Source organism: Panthera uncia, chromosome A2 (assembly GCF_023721935.1).
Source record: "Panthera uncia isolate 11264 chromosome A2, Puncia_PCG_1.0, whole genome shotgun sequence".
Taxonomy (NCBI): Eukaryota; Metazoa; Chordata; class Mammalia; order Carnivora; family Felidae; genus Panthera; species Panthera uncia.
This window is the reverse complement of record NC_064816.1, coordinates 90,866,897-90,885,432: the sequence shown is the minus strand read 5'-3', so window position 1 is coordinate 90,885,432 and position 18,536 is coordinate 90,866,897. Positions and strand designations below refer to the sequence as shown.

Below are 18,536 nucleotides of genomic sequence, written 5' to 3'. Positions count from 1 at the left end.
TGCTAACTGAGAAAGCCTGAACCACTAAGAACTATTAGATGTCATTTGCAGTAGTCAGCAGCTCTCCATGCTTGGAATCCTGTGTGAGCCTGCACCAGGGGACAGAGGATGCAGGGAAAGTGGCGAGGAGGGGAGGAAAGTCAGAAAGGACAGAATGCAAAGAAAGAGGCTGTACCACGTGCTGAAAGTGGTGCTAACTTTTTTCTTGAAGAAGCTCCCAAATGTTCAGAAGAGGGGTGCAGAAGAGGGAAGGAATATTTTGACATAAAGTTCTTTTCAGCATTTTATCCCACTTAAATAACATCTCCTACCTATTACTACTTTCTTAGTTGGAGAGCTGTTCATTCCATATCCTGAAATGGCCCTTTGGCTCACATTTCCCAAAATGGTTCTTTTTCTGGAGGGCAAAACTGTTTTATGGCAGAAATCAGAGTGCTGAATAAATATTATTATTAAAAACGAGCTAGGACTACTGGTCCATCCAGAGCACTCAAAAATCATTAGGCCTTTACTACAGGGCCCAGGCTTCCTAATTGTAAAGTTTCACATATAGTGTGTTATGGTTGCTTTTACAGAAAATTTCAACAACTTTTGCTGTTAGTCTATAGGCCCCTTATGGATAGCAGCTATATCTTGTCTGCACAATGCCTGGCAAATAGTAAGGACTGGATGAACATTTGTTGACTTGTATTGATATGAAGGGAATGGAAAACATAAAATAATACCTCTAAGCAAGGAGTCCTACCAGCAGCACTGTCTACCCATCCCTCTTCCATGGTCCTACCGTCCTCCTGGCCATGGTCTGTTGCACTCCCGGGCATAACTAACTGACTGCAGTTCTCATTATCGGGCAAGGCTCACTGATTGCTCTTGTCTTCCCTAGAAGACTGCAGTATCCCTAAGGTTGGGCACTAAGACTTACTTGACTTTGTAGCCTAAACATCCAGAACAGGGGCATACTGATAGGGCACCAAAACTAATTATTACCTGACAAACTTCATACCCGCCAGACGAGTTACCATCCTATTTTATTAAAGGAGCTGGAAATGGAGAACTCCTATCTCAGTAAAATGTAATTATGTGCACATCATTATCTGATTTGAAAATTCTTTTAAAATGAGTTCTTATTTTGTATCATACAGCTTAATTTTATTATTCACATGTTATTCAGAATCCAGGGATTGTTACTGATCATATTTGTACATGTGTGTACATATTTGTTGTATATGTAGATAGAAAGGTATTCAAAGAGATATGGAGATAACAAACTTTAAGCCCCAGGTCCCTTTTCACTTCTTGACTGACTCCCTGAAGCTGATTTTAATGTTAAACATGCTCCTTTTAAAGTTAAACAGAATTCTAAACATAGCTTAGAAGGAATAAAAGCTATGAAGTATTATCATACCAAAAGAGAAATAATTTCAGAGTTGGTTGTTATTTTGGATTATTTATGCACCTATCCAGATTTTTATGGGAAAAAAAGAGTTTGATTTTGATCCTGGGACTCATAATCTGACTTCATTGATAGCAAATTAGTACAATCTAGGATATGGTAGAAGATATTTATCATATATGCAAACATAATCTGTTAGGAGAAAAGCAATGTGGCTTATATATAGAGAGAGGGCATGACTCTTCAGTCATTGTGAGTTATTTGAGAAGGTAAATAAGCAGGGCACATCATTTATTTAAACCTTTAAAGCCCTTTGACAAGGTTCCACATCAAAGATGGTTTATAAAAACGGAGTGAACATGGGATTGGGAAAGTGTTTTCTCATGGAGAGAGGAGTTGATTTAAGATGGGAAATAATGAGAAGAACCAACCTTTTTCATCAGAGAAGTGTCATATGTAACTGACAGACAGCATTAGCTGGATTTTCTTTTTAATATTAAAAGTTATCTTGGAGAGAGAAGCACACTGAAAGAAAGAAGGAAGGAAAGAAAGAAAAGAGAAGAAAAGCAAAGAGAAAAGAAAAAAGAAAAAAGAAAAGGAATGAAGGAGGGAAGGTAGATCTGCATGACGTATCTGCCTCTTTCGTGTGATAAAACCATGGGAAGATTGTGTGTGTGTGTGTGTGTGTGTGAGAGAGAGAGAGAGAGAGAGAGAGAGAGAGAGAGAGAGAGAGGAAAGAGACAAGAGGAGAGAGAAGAGCTGCTGGAGGTGGGGTGGAGGGTGACAAGCAGATGACGCTCTTATCAACGCACCGAACTGGCATAACTGCTCCCACCCAACATGGACAAGTTTGATGACTATGTCCTACAAGACATCTGATTAGAAAAGTCTGGTGAAACTGAGGAAATAAAATATTCTAAGTATTATTTTTAAAAATGGAGGGAAAAAAATCTCATTGGTGTGTGTGTGTGTAATGAAAGAACAATGGAGGCAGACAGAGATAGAAAAATTGTTCAGCAAGGAAAAAACACAAGTTGAGAGGAGTGACTGGAAAAGTTTATAGTCACAGAGGATTTACAGGGGGCGGGCGGGGGTGGTATCCCCTATGCTCACTGTCTGAATAGTAAGGGGGGTGGTATCACTATGCTCACTGTCTGAAGAGTAAAGCCAGGTAAACCCCTTTGAAGTTTAAAAGGCTCTTTTAGGACACCCGATAGGATGTGCTTAGATTTACACAATAGGTGGCTCTTCAAGAGAAAGCATCCAGGGAAAATGTGAAATACGCTTAAGAAGTTTGAGATATTTGGGAGGCTAGATTCTTAACAGGTTAACAAAGCAAATGAGGAGCTTCTAGCTGCACCCCCAGCTTTTGAACTTCCCCTCCTCTCCCTTCCACAGAAAGAGGAAGAGTGGCAGGCCTGGAAGAGCCATGGCTTCCATTCTCTCGATTTAATGCAGAAAATTGAGCATGGATTGTGAATGTTGCATCAGGATTACTGTTATCAACCTTAGTCACTAATGACCCAATTTGGGAGCAAGAGGAGTAGAGGGGAGAAGGTTCCAGTCAAACAACAGTACTGTCTGAAGATGCAAAATATCTTTTTTGAGGTAATTAAAAAAATTTTTTTGGCGACTTTAAAGACTGGTTTCTTATGTGCAGTGCAGCATAGAACAGCTTGTAGGCTGCAGATCAATAAATTCCAGTTAACTTTCAAGTCATGTCGGCATGCAGCCCTGACTGGTTTATTAATTTAAATTTCAGCCCTCTAAAAAGGTATGTCTAAAGAAATGAGGCACTATGAGGATGGTACTGAGATTGCTCAATCATAACAGGCCTTTGCATATATTGGTTATCCACATCAACAGGAAATCTTAAACCACTGAAGAGAATAGATCACCCCTCCCTCTGTCTCATTTGGTTAGTGTTTTTCATAGGAACCCCGAGAATCGTTTCTTTTTGTTTTTAACAGTACTTGATCTCTGAACAACAAATACCTTATGGCTTTCCTCACGCGCACTTCAGCAACTAGTTAAGAACAAAAAAGGTGAAAACGAAGAGAGTAACACTATCTCAAGGTTTAAATCTCTTCGTAGGGAGGGAGGAAGGTCTGCCAGAGTCTCCTTTCTCTCTTCCCTGCCACGATGTCCCTGGAATGGACCAAACAGTAAGGATTTGGCCTAGAAGTGAAAAGTGAGGAACAGCTTATGCTTTTGCTACAATCGTCTCTTCCTTGCTTTCTTACCTTTGATTCTTCACTTTGTTTGCTTTTGCTACACATTTTTTAAAAGCCCTCAAATATCTGTCAGTGGATGATCCCTTTTGTGGACTTGCTCCAGGCATCAGGACATTCTGGAATCCCTGCTCCAAAATGACTAGTATTTTAAGAGGTACAGACTAATTTTACTGTGCCCCAAATTATTATGATAGCACAGCTGCGGTTCAAACAATGCATCCTCAAACTAAATGGCTTCTGGATGATCTGTGTTCGCTTTTCCCTTACACTGACATAAATAAGAACAAGCTGCTGGAATCCATGAAAACTGGTCAGAGACAAAGGCTGCACAAGAATTCTGCACCTACAAGATTTTTATTGTGAAAGAAGTATTTACGAAATGCTAATACCATTTGAATTTGGCCCATGTAATAGTATCTTAAGTATATGTTTAAAAAAACAAGTGTTATGATGTGACTCTTGATCCTGGGGTCACTGAGTTTGAGCCCCACATTGGGTATAGAGCTTACACAAATTACAAATAATAAGTAAACTTAAAAAAATAACACACAACCCCCCAAAACCCACAAGTGCTTACATAGAAATCCTAGATGTTTTCAGATCAATTGGGCCTTCATGAGATTTATATAGAACATTACTATCATTTTACTAATAATTGTGATATGTATTTTAAGAGCTAACTGAAACAATATGGAACTTACGGCAAATTTTCTTGTTGAGAAATTTAGACTAAAGACAGATTTACACTTTTTTATTTCTGACTGCATTCAGTTTTAATCAAGGTTTCTAGAGCTTCTCACTAACAGTGAAATTGTATTTAAATAGGGCCTTTAGGGTTTTTGAGTTACAGATTAATTAACTCAATTTGGACAGGGTTTTGGGGGCAACTGTAGCTCTCGCGTCTCTAATTTTATCTCCAGAGGTAGTCAATGTTCCTCTAGACATTAGCAACTAAATAATTGCATAGGCTTAGACGGATTATGATTGAAACGTCTCAAGTAAAGCAGACTTGTTAGAAGTCAGAATAAGACCAGTGTTGAGTACAAGGATAGCATGCTATTATTTCACATTTCTAGCACCTTGCTGATCTGGGCTGTGAATGCAACTGTACCACTCAGCTGGGGGATGTGGGGGATATGAATGAATGGCTCATGTATGTTTCCCCCTCTGTAAACTGGGGATGAGAACACCTAAGTCACAAGGCAGTTGTGAGGACTAAGTGAGAGTATTTGTGTAAAGTGTCCACCATTGATGCCTGGCACACAGTGAGTGTTCAGTAAGTCAAAGGCTGTCACTATTACTATTATAAACCTGAGTACCATGTTTTATTGTGCATAGCAAAGTTTTCTAGAAATAAAAGGCAAAGACAAAGGATCAGGAAAAGAGTAGCACATGCTTGTTTAGACAATACAATGAATACTCTTTGATCAGATTTTCTTTCATGCCTTTCTCCAGGTACCCATGCACCCATTCATGCATGTTGTTGAGGCCATTACATTGCTTGCGCCTTCATACATAACCTGGACTTTTTAGGTTCTCTGCGCCTTTAAATCCCCCTCTCTGGAAGCCTGTTTCTGACTATAACTATCCTACCTAGTCTTCAAGCCTTAGCTCACATAATATCTTCTCCATGAAGCATTCCCTGACTCAGTGAGGTCTGTCCCTGCTGTTTTCCTCGCCCTGAATTTACATTTGTATAATTATACTTTTTGTATTTTACCTTGAGCTAGTTAGTAGTCATCTATATCTTATGTCATTTAATGCACTTAAGCCACTTGACAATAAGGAACCACTGTCATAGATTGAATGGTTTATGTTACTCAAAATTCATATATAGAAGTCCTAACATCCAATGTGATGGCATTTGGGGTTGGGGCCTTTGGGAGGTAATTAGGTGAGATGAGTTCATGAGGGTGGGGCCCCATGATGACAGTAGTGTCCTTACAGGAGAGGAAGAGAGACCAGAGCTCTCCCTCTTGCTTTCTCCACCATGTGAGGACACAGTGTGAAGGTGGACGCCTATAAGCCAGGAAGAGAGTTCTCTCACCAGGAACCAAATATGTCAGAACCTTACTCTTGGACTTTCTATGCTTCCAGAACAGTGAGAAATAAGTGCCTGGTGTTTAAACCCACCCATTCTGTGGTATTTTGTTATGGCAGCCTGAGCAAACATAACCGTGTCATTATATAGCTCACACATCTATATGTGATTTGTTAGCATTTAATAAATGTTTGCGAATTGTCTTCTGGTTCTCATTCATCTGGGCCATTTATTTCCATGAATATCTTTCTTCACTGGAAACTTGTATTCTTTTCAGTTTGCTCCTGGTTCCCCAGCAACTAAATGCAAATATTTCACCCTGTGTACAACACTCTGCTAAATGCTATGGAATATATCAACCTTACCTCAAAAAAGCTTTATGGTCCCCTTGGAAATGGAAGATAAGCACATATAATGGTAAAATAAATCTGACTAATTATCACACAGAAAAGATTCTAAGACAGGCCCAATAAGGGCCAAAGAGGTAACCTTTGTGAGTGAAGCATGCTACATTAAATTTTTTATGGCTTTTTAAAAAAAGTATATTTATTTATTTTTAGAGAGAGAGAAACAAAGCACACAAGTAGGGGAGGGGTAGAGAGAGAGGGAGAGAGAGAGAATCCCAAGCAGGCTCTGCAGTGCCAGCACAGTGCCTGATGTGGGGCTCAAACTCACAAACCATGAGACTATGACCTGAGCTGAAGTCAAAAGCTGGACGCTTAACCAACTGAGCCACCCAGATGCCCCTACATTAATTTATATAAAGAAATATGCTCTCACCAATTTTTCTTCAACAAAAAGCCCCTCTGGCTAATTTAAAATTTTGGCCATTAGTACAGAAACATGGTTATATGTTTCACTTGTCTTTTACTTCTACTGTAAGAAGAACAATAGCAAAAAGGCGAGGGTAAGAATCACGTGCTTCCTAGCCTCATTGGCAGAAGGACAGGCTGCAGTGGCAGAGGTTGTGGCAAACTTCAGAGCATGGCCTCTTCTAAAGAAGGTGCTGCTCAGCCCCAGCTATTCACTGCAGTTAGAGAATGCCTGGAGTGGCTCGATCTTCCTTTTCTTTTTAATGAGACACAGAAAAAAATGGATTTTTATGTAAAATCCATGTAGTTTTAATCACTGGATCTTAATTTTAAACATTTAAACACACTGTTTTAAGCAAATACGTGTATGGCCGATGTCTACTAAAGGCTTTCACGTTACAGCCCCCATGGTGTTTTGGAAAATCAGAGAAAGACAAACAACTTGCAGTGTGGAACTCTGCACAGAAAAGAGGTCTGGAGAAGATTGCGACTGGGACACACCTACAACTTATTTCTGCTTTTTCTGACCTCTCTCTCTGTTGTCTTTACCCAGAGTGCAGTAACAGTGATCCCATTTTTGAACTTTTATGTTGACCTCATCAGAGCACCATCTTGCTGCAGGCACCCAAATCTCTGATTCCGCCTTTAATTGCCCACTTTCAAATGATACGCCAACCTAAACTGAAGCACACTTTTACTTTCCATGCCCAGACGTGGTCTCACTCTCCCCACCTACTGCCTGTCCCTCCAGAGTTTTTCCAGGCCACCAGGGAAGGTACCACGTGGTCAATGCTCTAGTCTCACAATGTGGGAGGCAATTCTAATTTTTCTCGTCTATCTCCTCCAACTCCAACCACATGACTACATCACATTAACGATTTTTTTTTAATGTTTATTTATTTTTGAGAGAGCGAGACAGAAACAGAGCAAGAGCTGGAGAGGGCAGAGAGAAAGGGAGACACAGAATCCGAAGCAGGCTCCAGGCTCCTAGCTGTCAGCACACAGCCCTGATATGGGGATTGAACCCACGGACCTCTAGATCATGACCTGAGCCAAAGTCGGAACTCAACCGACTGAGCCACACAGGGGCCCCGACATTAACGATTTCTTTGGAATGATTTTGAACAACCCCTTATTGAGGGTCATGAAACTTAAATAATCGTCCTTAAAGACTGTTTCCACTTTATTGAGTTCTTTGCTTCGCTCAAGTAAATTCCTGCCATCCTCTGCATGCAACACGTTCCCTTCTACTTTCGTCTTCTGCTGATAACAAAAAAGAGTCTCTTGAATATCTCTTCCCAATTTCCACTAATCCCCTTTCTTCATCTACATTAAAACTATCATACCAAACTGAACCCTGATTTGTTCTTCCTTTTGTCACGATCATGTAGGATTTGTGCCAAGAAATATGTTGCATTGTAAGGATTTCTAGATTTTTGTTTTGTTTTAGTAAAAGAAATGGAAAGACAACAAATAATTATCATAGAAGAGTTCAAGTAAATATGTGTTTTGTTTTATCACAGACTTCATGGAATTTGGGATTCATGAAAGCTATGGAACACTTGTTACAAATCAAGCAAGGCACTGTGCTAAATGCTTGACATTTATCATCCCATTTGATCTCAAGTCCCTGATAAAATAGGCACTATTCTTAGTCCTGATTGACAGATGGGAAAAACTGAGGCTTAGTAGGTTAAGACTTAGCTCAGGTCACAGAGCTGGTGAGTAGTGCAGTAAAGCCTCAAGGCCCAGGCTCTCCAAGGCCCAGGTCTCCAAGGCAAAGACCCTACTAAGCCCTACTTTACACGGCTTCCCTGAGTCACAAGAGCTGCCTGTACCGAGTGAAGTCTACTGCTAACAGGCTGATATTTTTTTTCATTAAATTTTTTTTTTTTTACATTTTAATTTATTTTTGAGAGACAGAGCACAAGTGGGGGGGAGGGGCAGAGAGAGAATGAGACATAGAATCTGAAGCAGGCTTCAGGAGCTCAGAGGAGCTCAGCACAGAGCCTGATGTGGGGTTCGAACTGACAAAGTGTGAGATCATGACCTGAGCAGAAGTCGGACGCTTAACCAACTGAGCCACCCAGGCACGCTCTAACAGGCTGATATTAAGATTAATGCAATGAATGACTGATAAAATGTCCACTAACATAAGGTTAAAAGAAAGGAAGCCCATAATTGTTTCACATATTTTTGCATATAGGCAAAACAGAACTCATAATTAAACACCAGAGTGCAACCTTAGATCCCAGCTTTCAGGACACTGTGTGTCAATCATGTCAAAGGTAGAAAAAGTGCCTGCTAAACCTATTCTAACTCTCCAAAGGAAGTCAAATAAAATGCACTTTTAGGGAAGTCCATTTTTTTTTAATTATTTATTTCTATTAAAGATACTGGGTCTCCCCTCAACACTCAGTTCTCCAAGGACCTTTTTTGGGCATGCAAGGCTGCCTGGCTCCTTCTCACTCATGTCACCAAAGCTCACTTATGCCTTTGGTCCCTCCCTAATGAATCAGACAGGAAACGTGCAGGGAGAAGGACTCGTTGCTTTTCCCTTTTTAAACTGTAAGACTGTTTAAAATCCATTCTGATTTAGTGTTGTCCTGGTTATATGCTAAGTCTCAGAGTTTTCTATGGGATTAAGTAGGGAAACTGCATTTCAACTTTAGAAAGAAAAAAAAAAATAAAAAAAAACCAACCCAAGCAACTGAAGGCTGGATGATTTCCCAAGTCCTCCTTAGAACAGAAAAGCAAAATAATGCCTGATCTGGCCCTGGCAGCTACTGTACTTAGCTCTAAAAAATCCCAAGAAGGGACCTGGGAAATCATTTATTCAAACTTTTGGCCACTGCATCCTTTGTTTAAAAGGTATCTTAGGAGAAAAACAGAACGAATGCAGCAGATTAAAGTGCAGCTACTTTGATGGAGAGAGTGATGGACTTGGAGTCCTGCCCAGTGTCAACCCCCTTCCCCCTCTGCCTCCCAAGAAAAACCTCGAAGGGGATCAGAGGAGCAGCCACTGGCTTTCAAACTTGTTTTGGCCACAACTCACTGCAAAAACACATTTTATTAAGTGACTCGTACAGGTGCATCTGAACACACACACAGCTGAGACAAAACTTCCATGACACAATACTCTTATCACTACCTGTGTCATCTGACATGCTTCTTTCTGATCTCATCTCTTCCATTTAAGAAACATGATTTCCAGTCCACTAGATGCTGTCTCTGCACGTTAAGGGAGTTGAAAAACACTGCATTCAATGACAACCTTAGAAATAATTCTATAGATTAGAAAATTTTGCTCTTGTATGCATTTTCCGTCTCTGAGGAACCAATGAGGAAAAAGTGCAGTAAGAAGTGGCAAGCGGAGGCACTAACATTGGGATGCAGGGCTAACTCACTTGATCCAAGAAGGGCAGATTCCCTTTGTAGGGAGTTGGGAATGCTGACCTACAGTGATGGCTGGTCTTTTTTCTCATGACACATCATGGGACAAGGCCACAGAGATTTCCACCACACGGACCAGAAAAGCAGGGAAAGTCAGAAGCTAGGCGACAAGAAAAAGGAAGAGAGACAGCGAGTCTGTGTTTGAGTCTCTGCTTCCAGTTTATGGCCAAGGCTCAGTTTTTTTTAAGATTTATTTTTAATGTTTATTTTATTTTTGACACAGAGACAGAGCATGAGCAGGAGAAGGGCAGAGAGGGAGGGAGACACAGAATCCAAAGCAGGCTCCAGGCTCTGAGCTGTCAGTACAGAGCCCGACACAGGGCTTGAACCCACAAACCATGAGACCATGACCTGAGCTGAAGTTGGACGCTTAACCGACTGAGCCACCCAGGCTTCCCAGTCAAGGCTCACTTTTATTTTTGTCCTTGATTCTATAAAACATCCGATATCTTGTAATTTACCATTTTATTTTTAAAAGAAGTAGAGAGGAAAAGAAATCACAGCACAGTCGTGACAGTTTGAAAATAAGTTGTCATTAATATACATCAAATCTGTTAATGCTACAAATCATCACCAACACAAGAAAATAACCCATCCCTTTAGAAGAACAACACAGAAGATATTTCTGGTGGATTTGAAAAAAGCGAAAGAGAATGCAAACATGTATTTGTGGAAAGAATTCCCAACATCTACTCCTTTTCCACCCTTAGGATTGTTGACTGACTAGGCCAATACAGTGGGAGCCACAGAATTCAAAGGTTTGATTGAACTTTCTTCACTAACTTGAAAGATCCATTTCAAATACTATTTATTTAAATGTGTGTCCTTTTTCATTTTTCATTTTAGCAAGAGGCTGCAGGAAATACACTTAAAAAAAAACAACCATCTAGACATGGTAAACTTACAACAAGGAAGGCTTCAGACATATGTACTTCCACACCAAATCACAAAATGGGCTTTTATAAATTTCTTTCTACAAAAATAAATAAGAGAAAGTAATAAAAAAAGATAAAGCCCTCATACAGAATTGCAGCAATTATATCCCCACAGCTACACTATAACCCAAAACTTTGCAAACGCTTTGATTATTGAACCATGGCTGAAGTGAATAATTTGCTTTTCACTAAGAAAACAAGCACATTCATTCTCACCACAATGGAGAGAGGCAGTTTTAATTAAACCTTATCAAAAGATGAATAAAGAATAAACTCAATACCCATTCCACAGAACTCTATTTTCATCTGTTTAGTTTAAGCTTGCCATGTTCGTGCAATAATTATCCACTGTCCAAGGAATGCTGGAGTTGTGTTAATGTTGGTAAAGATTTAATTAGCTCAATTATCTGGAGAGTATTGAAGTGAGGCTCAGCACAGTACAAATTTCTTCAGGCTTTATACATACCTCTGATCAAAATACATGAAACTGAAATCTAAGTGAACAAAAGACTCTTACTTCTACAGTTCTACTATTGAAACAGTTCCATACTTCATAATTTTATTACTCCAACTGAAAAAGAAAAAAAAAGAACCCTCAGTATAAGTCTTTAGAAGTACAACTCATAAGTAAAGGCTTATCTTGCGTGTGTGGGTGTGTGTGTGTGTGCGCGCACAGTTAACTTCCTAATCTGTAAATATGTTCTTAGGAAGTTAATTAAATTTGTCTTGCAGATAAATATTAATACCAAAGTCCAGTCCTTTTAAAAACTTTTTATCTTTCCACTGTAGCCTACATATATTATGCTTTTCCCAGAAAATGAAGCATTTAAAAAGTATTGAAAGTGTGGTAACACAGACAACTGTTTCAATCTGTCAGACACCAGGGACAGACAGTAGGGTTCATTTCAGAAAACAGATTGGCCCCCAGCGGCCTGACCTTCCTGGTGGGAAAGAGAACACAGCGCTGTGCTTGACAAGCTCAGCAACAAAGAGGTATATTCAGGTACCCCCCCCCCACACCGCCCCCTGCAATTCAGACACGCTTCTCACAGGGAAAAATGCAAAGCAGGAGAAAGAAATGCACCACTTTCAGCAAAGCAGAGTTTACTTAGTTCGGAGACAAGGATCTCAACAATAACAAAAAATAACGTACTTAGGAAAGTAGCAAGCAATGTTTTATCCACTCATCTATAACTTCAGAACGCTCTAATCTGGCCATTGCCAATGTCTTAACATCCAACCTCACCTGTAATCCACACTCACTGGCATTATAACATCAGTGAAAACCCGAACAGATGATTATCCTGATAAAAGCTTTCTTAATAACTTTACCAATGAAGAGGGCATAACTTTTCTCTCAGAAGCTGGCTCATACTAATTTCAAAGTAAGCTTTCTCTTTGTTTGTACATGTTACAGGTTTTGCCTTTATTTTGAAACTTAAACGAACATTTCCTTGTGTTGTAGACCCTCAAACAGATTTTTCATTGCTTTTTTTAATTTTGAATTTGTATAGGGTCTTCTATGCTTCTTCCTTCTCCAAAGGAGTCAAAATCCAGCAGAAGTGTCAACAACAATAAAAAAAAATTGATAAAGTAATGTTTTTAATAAAAAAAGTCTCAGGCTAAATTAGTTGCTGTATATTAATACACAGTTTTCCCCTAACCTCCAAGGTCAAGTTTTATTGCATATCCTGCTTAGTCAGCTAACAAGCCATGTTTAGTTTGTATGTTTTGAATTCTATATGTGGAGATATATACATATATATACACAGATACATATATATGTATACATACACACACATATATATACATATATATGTATACACACATATATACGCCTATATATATGTAAGATAAATTTAAAAGGCACTCACAACTGACCACATTATCCTTATAAACAAGTACATTGCTGTTTTTTTAAGCTTAGATTCTGTGTTTTAGTACATACTTTCCTTAACTGTAAGGATTATGAGCACTTAGGCTCAAATCAACTAGCGCAGTTGAAACAAGTCTTGATTTCTGACCCATAAATATCATGCTGATTTATCACATAAACAGGCATTGCAAATACACACTCCTCACTATGAACATGTGGACTATTAGAAAAACTTAACGCTGAAGATCAGACCATTGTATATATGGACTGTATAAGTCCATCACAGTTCATAAAAGAAGGCATAGTTTTGACAATTTGACACACACCACAATCATAAGCTCATGCTGCCGAGTAAAAGATAAGGTTTGTCAGGTGGTGAGAAAACTTTCTGCTTGGTAGTCCAAATAATTTGCCTCAACTTTAGACTTAAACACTTCAGTCTCAGAAAATTCTGTGAGGAAATGGAGCAAAAAAATGATTCATGGCAATCAAAACTTGTCTTTTTTTTGTCTGCCATGCTTTTCTGAGCCATCTTTTTTTGGGGGTTATGTTAAGGAGTTCTTTGAGCTGGCAAAGAAAGACACAAGTATTGGTTGGTTTTACCTTGTTTTCTAGCCTGCAAACACTTTTACGGTATGACTCACTCAGTGTGGCTCGAAAGACATCCTTGGAACTTCAGAGTATTTTGTACAAGAACAAAGGGGGCTTGGGTTCAGTTTGCAACACGAGTCATTTTTACCACACAAATTCCCTTCTTTTGTGCTGGCAAAGGGGGATACTTTGAGCCCTTCGGGTTTAGAAGATCTTCAAACGGACAATAGTGTGCAAACAACCCTCAAGAACATAACTTTACTAGAACAACCTCAAGGCTGAGACCAAGGCTTTGAGAAAGGCCCCTTCAGATTTCCTTCTGCTCTCCACCCGAACAAAGCCTGCCTGACAATACTGAAATCTCCTTCTTTCTTTGGATTAAACCCCCTTTGCAGGAAAAGTATGCAAATGCCATCCGTGGCTCCCTTGTCTGAGGCTACTCTCCCCCAGCTATCTTTGCTCTGTCTGGCTTCCCCAGCAGACCATCAACAGCCTGACGCAGACCAGCCTCCCAATTCACATCCTTCACAGCTCTGACAGTCTGCTCCCTGGGCCTGCCACTGCCTCTAAAAGGGGCTCATTTAGTCGTAATTAACTATTCCCTGCATATTTCCTAAGGTATGGTAATTGTGCTAAAAGCCAACAAGTGAGGCATTCATTCTAGTTCTCATTTAAATCTTTTTTTCCCCTCAGCAGTCTCCCTCCCTCTGCCTTCTTTCCACCCCACTCGGCCACCCTCTCTCCACTCGCCACACACATACACTTTTCTCTTTTCACCCCTCCCAGGGAATATTTCAAGTCAAGTGATGGAATGAAGGTAGAAATCAGAAACTATAGGAAAACAGTTCAAAAAGCAAAGCTTACTGAGTGGTGAAGCACCGCATGGGAAGTCACAAAGAAAGTGAGAAAGAAGTAAAAATGAAACAAATTGTTTAGTTGACACACATATATAAAATGTATAAATATAAAAATATATGTAGTGTATAGATATGATATAAAAATTCTACAAACACATTTTTCTTCCCCTATATATTTTCTTCTCAAAGTTTATTTTCACCCTGTATTACAGATAAAAGGTATAAAAAAAGGTAATGATTTTGTCTCCCCTGCCTTTCTTCTTTATCCTTAAGCTGTAGACAAGATAGAGATAAGGTCAACCAAGCAATTTCTGACCTCTTGCAAGCATTTCAGGTCCTGGCAAGTGGGCAGTGGACCACTGAACATTGTATTATGTTCTTGCAGGCAGACCAACATTATCATGATCAGGAGAAGTTTGGGGGATGAGGTGAGGTGGTAAATTATTTGCCTTGAAGACTCTCTATCAGCCATGAGCTGTTGACTTTTGTTAAATGGATTTAACTGGAAAACAGTCATGGCTTCCCTACAATATCTCCATCCTCTCAACACACAAAACAATGTTGTGCAATTAGTTTTGGCATAAAGAAGGAGGTAATGTTTCATTAAAAAAAGACTCAAAAAGCAGTCTTTTGAAAAATTTATTCAGATAAGCAATAAGTGCAGAATCTGGCATTCAAAATTTTTATTCTGATGTGAATACTTTAGCTCTTCTATTTGCTTTGGCTAAATTATGTTTCCATGCTGTTCCTTAATCATGTGGACACTGCTATTTCTAGTGTTAATTTACCAACATTTCTTAAGAGTAATAGAAAATACTTTAAATGTTAAATTATTAAATGCTCTGTTGTTATAAATGAGTTTATTTGGCTTGGCATTTGACTCTTCATCAGATACTACTATCTATAGAGGAAAGTCCAGTAATGAGAGAACATCAAAGAACTTGGACCCACTCAAGATGGCTCTGAGGTTGGAATTATAGTGAGAACTTACCATGGCTATAAGCTGTAAATTAACTAACTTTCTTAGTTAGGCAATAACATTTATAAATCCATTTTTCTCTGCTAAACCACGGATATGCCAGTTTAATGTATTTCTGTTGTCATTTTTCCTCACACATAAGTATTACATGTATAAGCAGCATATTCTACTTTTTTTACATTATCATATGTATTTCTCCATGTTTATTACCTTTATGACTATAATTTTTAAGATATTTATAATATCCCATCTAGTTTGGTATACTTTACTCACTAATATCCTTTAAAAATATTTAAGCCGTCAATTCTAAATAATTTATGTTTACTCTGTCTTATGTTAGTTGTTTTGACATTTTTTTTTCTTTGTCATCAGTGTCACCATGATCAAAAATGTTACTGAGTTACTAAATACTAGGGATTGAGGAAGGCACCTGTTGGGATGAGCACTGGGTGTTGTATGGAAACCAATTTGACAATAAGTTTCATTTAAAAAAATGTATTTCCTCATATTTATATAAAAAAGAAGTTGGTTAGACACACTTTAATATTTTCAAATACTTAACCGTTTATTTGGATTTAGGCAAAAATGGGCAGGAGAAGTCATGTTTCCTCTTACTGGGACTTAAAACTCATAAATACCAGTTTGAATATATTCATGAAAACAGCTGCTGAGTGTGGACCACATTACAAGTAAGACCATGATGACACTAAATTCTTAAACATTTCTTTCAGTTTTGAAAATTGTCTTTTTTTTAATTGAAATATAGTTGATAGGTAATATTAGATTAGTTTCAGGTATACAATATAGCAATTCCATAAATATATATTATACACATATATATATACATAAATACATGTATATATTTATAAACATATATTTATGAAATGCTCAGCTTGATAAGTATAGTTACCATCTGTCACCATACAAAATTATTACAATACTAAAAAAAAACAAACCAAAAAACTATGTTAAATTTTTATCCCTGGAAAACTAGTTATCTCACTTTTTAGTTTCTGCATTTCCCTTAAATGGAGTTAGTGTATCAATACTGAGATTCTACATATTCACAAAACTTAAATTAAGGGAGTCATTATTCATTTTACAAAAAGATATGTAAACAAAGAAGGCATATTGTTTCAACTAAAATAATTCCTGCATAACTTTCCAAGGAGTATATTCTGTACATGTTGGATATGTTGAATCATACCTATAGTAGATTCACAACATTTTAGGGCTAAACAATGAATAGGTTTTCAGTCAAAAAGAAGGTTAAGTATTGGTGTAATTTCTAATACTCTAATTTTATGTTAGATGTCAATGTGAATGGAATTTCATGCATTTTCTTTACTTATTTTCAAAACATGATTTACCATAATAAGAAGTTCAAAGAAAAGAAAAAAAAATACTACATCCTTTTCAAGTTGTTATATGATCCTTCAAGGATCTTCCCAGCTTTAAGATGTTTTGATTCTTCTGTGTCTGACCAGGAAGTCGTATATATTTCCCCGTGGGCAATCACATTAAAATCCAAACTCTTTAGCATCATTCCAGACCCTTCACAATCCAGCTTCAAATCTCATTTTCAGTCTTGTCCCTTCTCACTCCTCCTATCCACGCTCTTTAGCTTTACCAGACCATTACTTATGATGCTACACTTTGTGCCATGGCTTTGCTCTCAGTTTTCCTCTGCATGAAAACACACTTCTCCTTCATGCCCACGAAAAATATAATTCCTCCTTTGGCTCAAAATCTCTTCCTTTGTGAGACCATTCCAAGCTCTTCTGGCAGAATTAATTTTTACCTCATTTGTCCCCTCACATAGCTTCATGTAAATATCTACCATAGCCTTTATCATCCTGAAATATAATGTTCCTATATGTGTTTCTGAATTGTGAGGATCTTGAAACTAGAAACTCATTCACTACTTCCTAGCACCAACAGAATGGCTACTCAAAAAATATTTACTATAAGACAGGAGATCATGGTATGGTGTGTTAGTTGGAATATTCACTAATTCAGTCAACATTTTAAAAATATTTAATGATCTATAAAGAGCTCATCAAACTCCACACCCGAAAAACAAATAACCCAGTGAAGAAATGGGCAGAAAACATGAATAGACACTTCTCTAAAGAAGACATCCGGATGGCCAACAGGCACATGAAAAGATGTTCAACGTCGCTCCTCATCAGGGAAATACAAATCAAAACCACACTCAGATACCACCTCACGCCAGTCAGAGTGGCCAAAATGAAGAAATCAGGAGACTATAGATGCTGGAGAGGATGTGGAGAAACAGGAACCCTCTTGCACTGTTGGTGGGAATGCAAATTGGTGCAGCCGCTCTGGAAAGCAGTGTGGAGGTTCCTCAGAAAATTAAAAATAGACCTACCCTATGACCCAGCAATAGCACTGCTAGGAATTTATCCAAGGGATACAGGAGTACTGATGCATAGGGGCACCTGTACCCCAATGTTTATAGCGGCACTCTCAACAATAGCCAAATTATGGAAAGAGCCTAAATGTCCATCAACTGATGAATGGATAAAGAAATTGTGGTTTATATACACAATGGAATACTACGTGGCAATGAGAAAAAATGAAATATGGCCTTTTGTAGCAACATGGATGGAACTGGAGAGTGTGATGCTAAGTGAAATAAGCCATACAGAGAAAGACAGATACCATATGGTTTCACTCTTATGTGGATCCTGAGAAACATAACAGAAACCCATGGGGGAGGGGAAGGAAAAAAAAAAAAAAAGAGGTTAGAGTGGGAGAGAGCCAAAGCATAAGAGACTGTTAAAAACTGAGAACAAACTGAGGGTTGATGGGGGGTGGGAGGGAGGGCAGGGTGGGTGATGGGTATTGAGGAGGGCACCTTTTGGGATGAGCACTGGGTGTTGTATGGAAACCAATTTGACAGTAAATTTCATATATTAAAAAAAAAATATTTAATGAAACTATTTAATAAGAGATGCTTAAATACAGAGAACAAACTGAGGGTTGATGGTGGGGAGGGGAGAAGGGAAAATGGGTGATGGGCATTGAAGAGGGCACTTGCTGGGATGAGCACTGGATGTTGTATGTAAGCGATGAATCACGGGAATCTAGCCCCCAAACCAGGAGCACCCTGTAAACACTGTATGTTAGCTAATTTGACAATAAATTATGTAAAAAAAATTAATTAGCATAAATTACATGCCACACTAAGAAATGGAGATAAAATTGTGAAATGAAGATAAAATGTAAACAGATTCCTATATTGTGAGATTTAGATTCTAGTGGGGGAAGACAGACAAATCACAGGAGACTTCAGTATAGAGGGGCTGAAACTTTGGCCTTATTCCCAACATATGTAAAGT

At 38.5% G+C, this 18,536-nt stretch overlaps 1 protein-coding gene across 5 annotated transcripts in view; it reads right to left on the bottom strand.

Moving 5' to 3' along the window:
* Positions 1 to 18,536, bottom strand: part of CDK14 (cyclin dependent kinase 14) — a 626,953-nt gene that overhangs the window by 52,609 nt on the left and 555,808 nt on the right. For 4 of the 5 annotated variants that reach the window (XM_049641422.1, XM_049641423.1, XM_049641419.1 and 1 more), the window contains one exon: positions 10,384 to 11,439. The exons of the other annotated variant lie outside the window; for it this stretch is intronic. The gene's annotated coding sequence lies outside the window, so the exon portion shown is untranslated. Of the gene's footprint in view, positions 1 to 10,383; positions 11,440 to 18,536 lie in introns of those variants that run through there. 5 annotated transcript variants of the gene reach the window in all.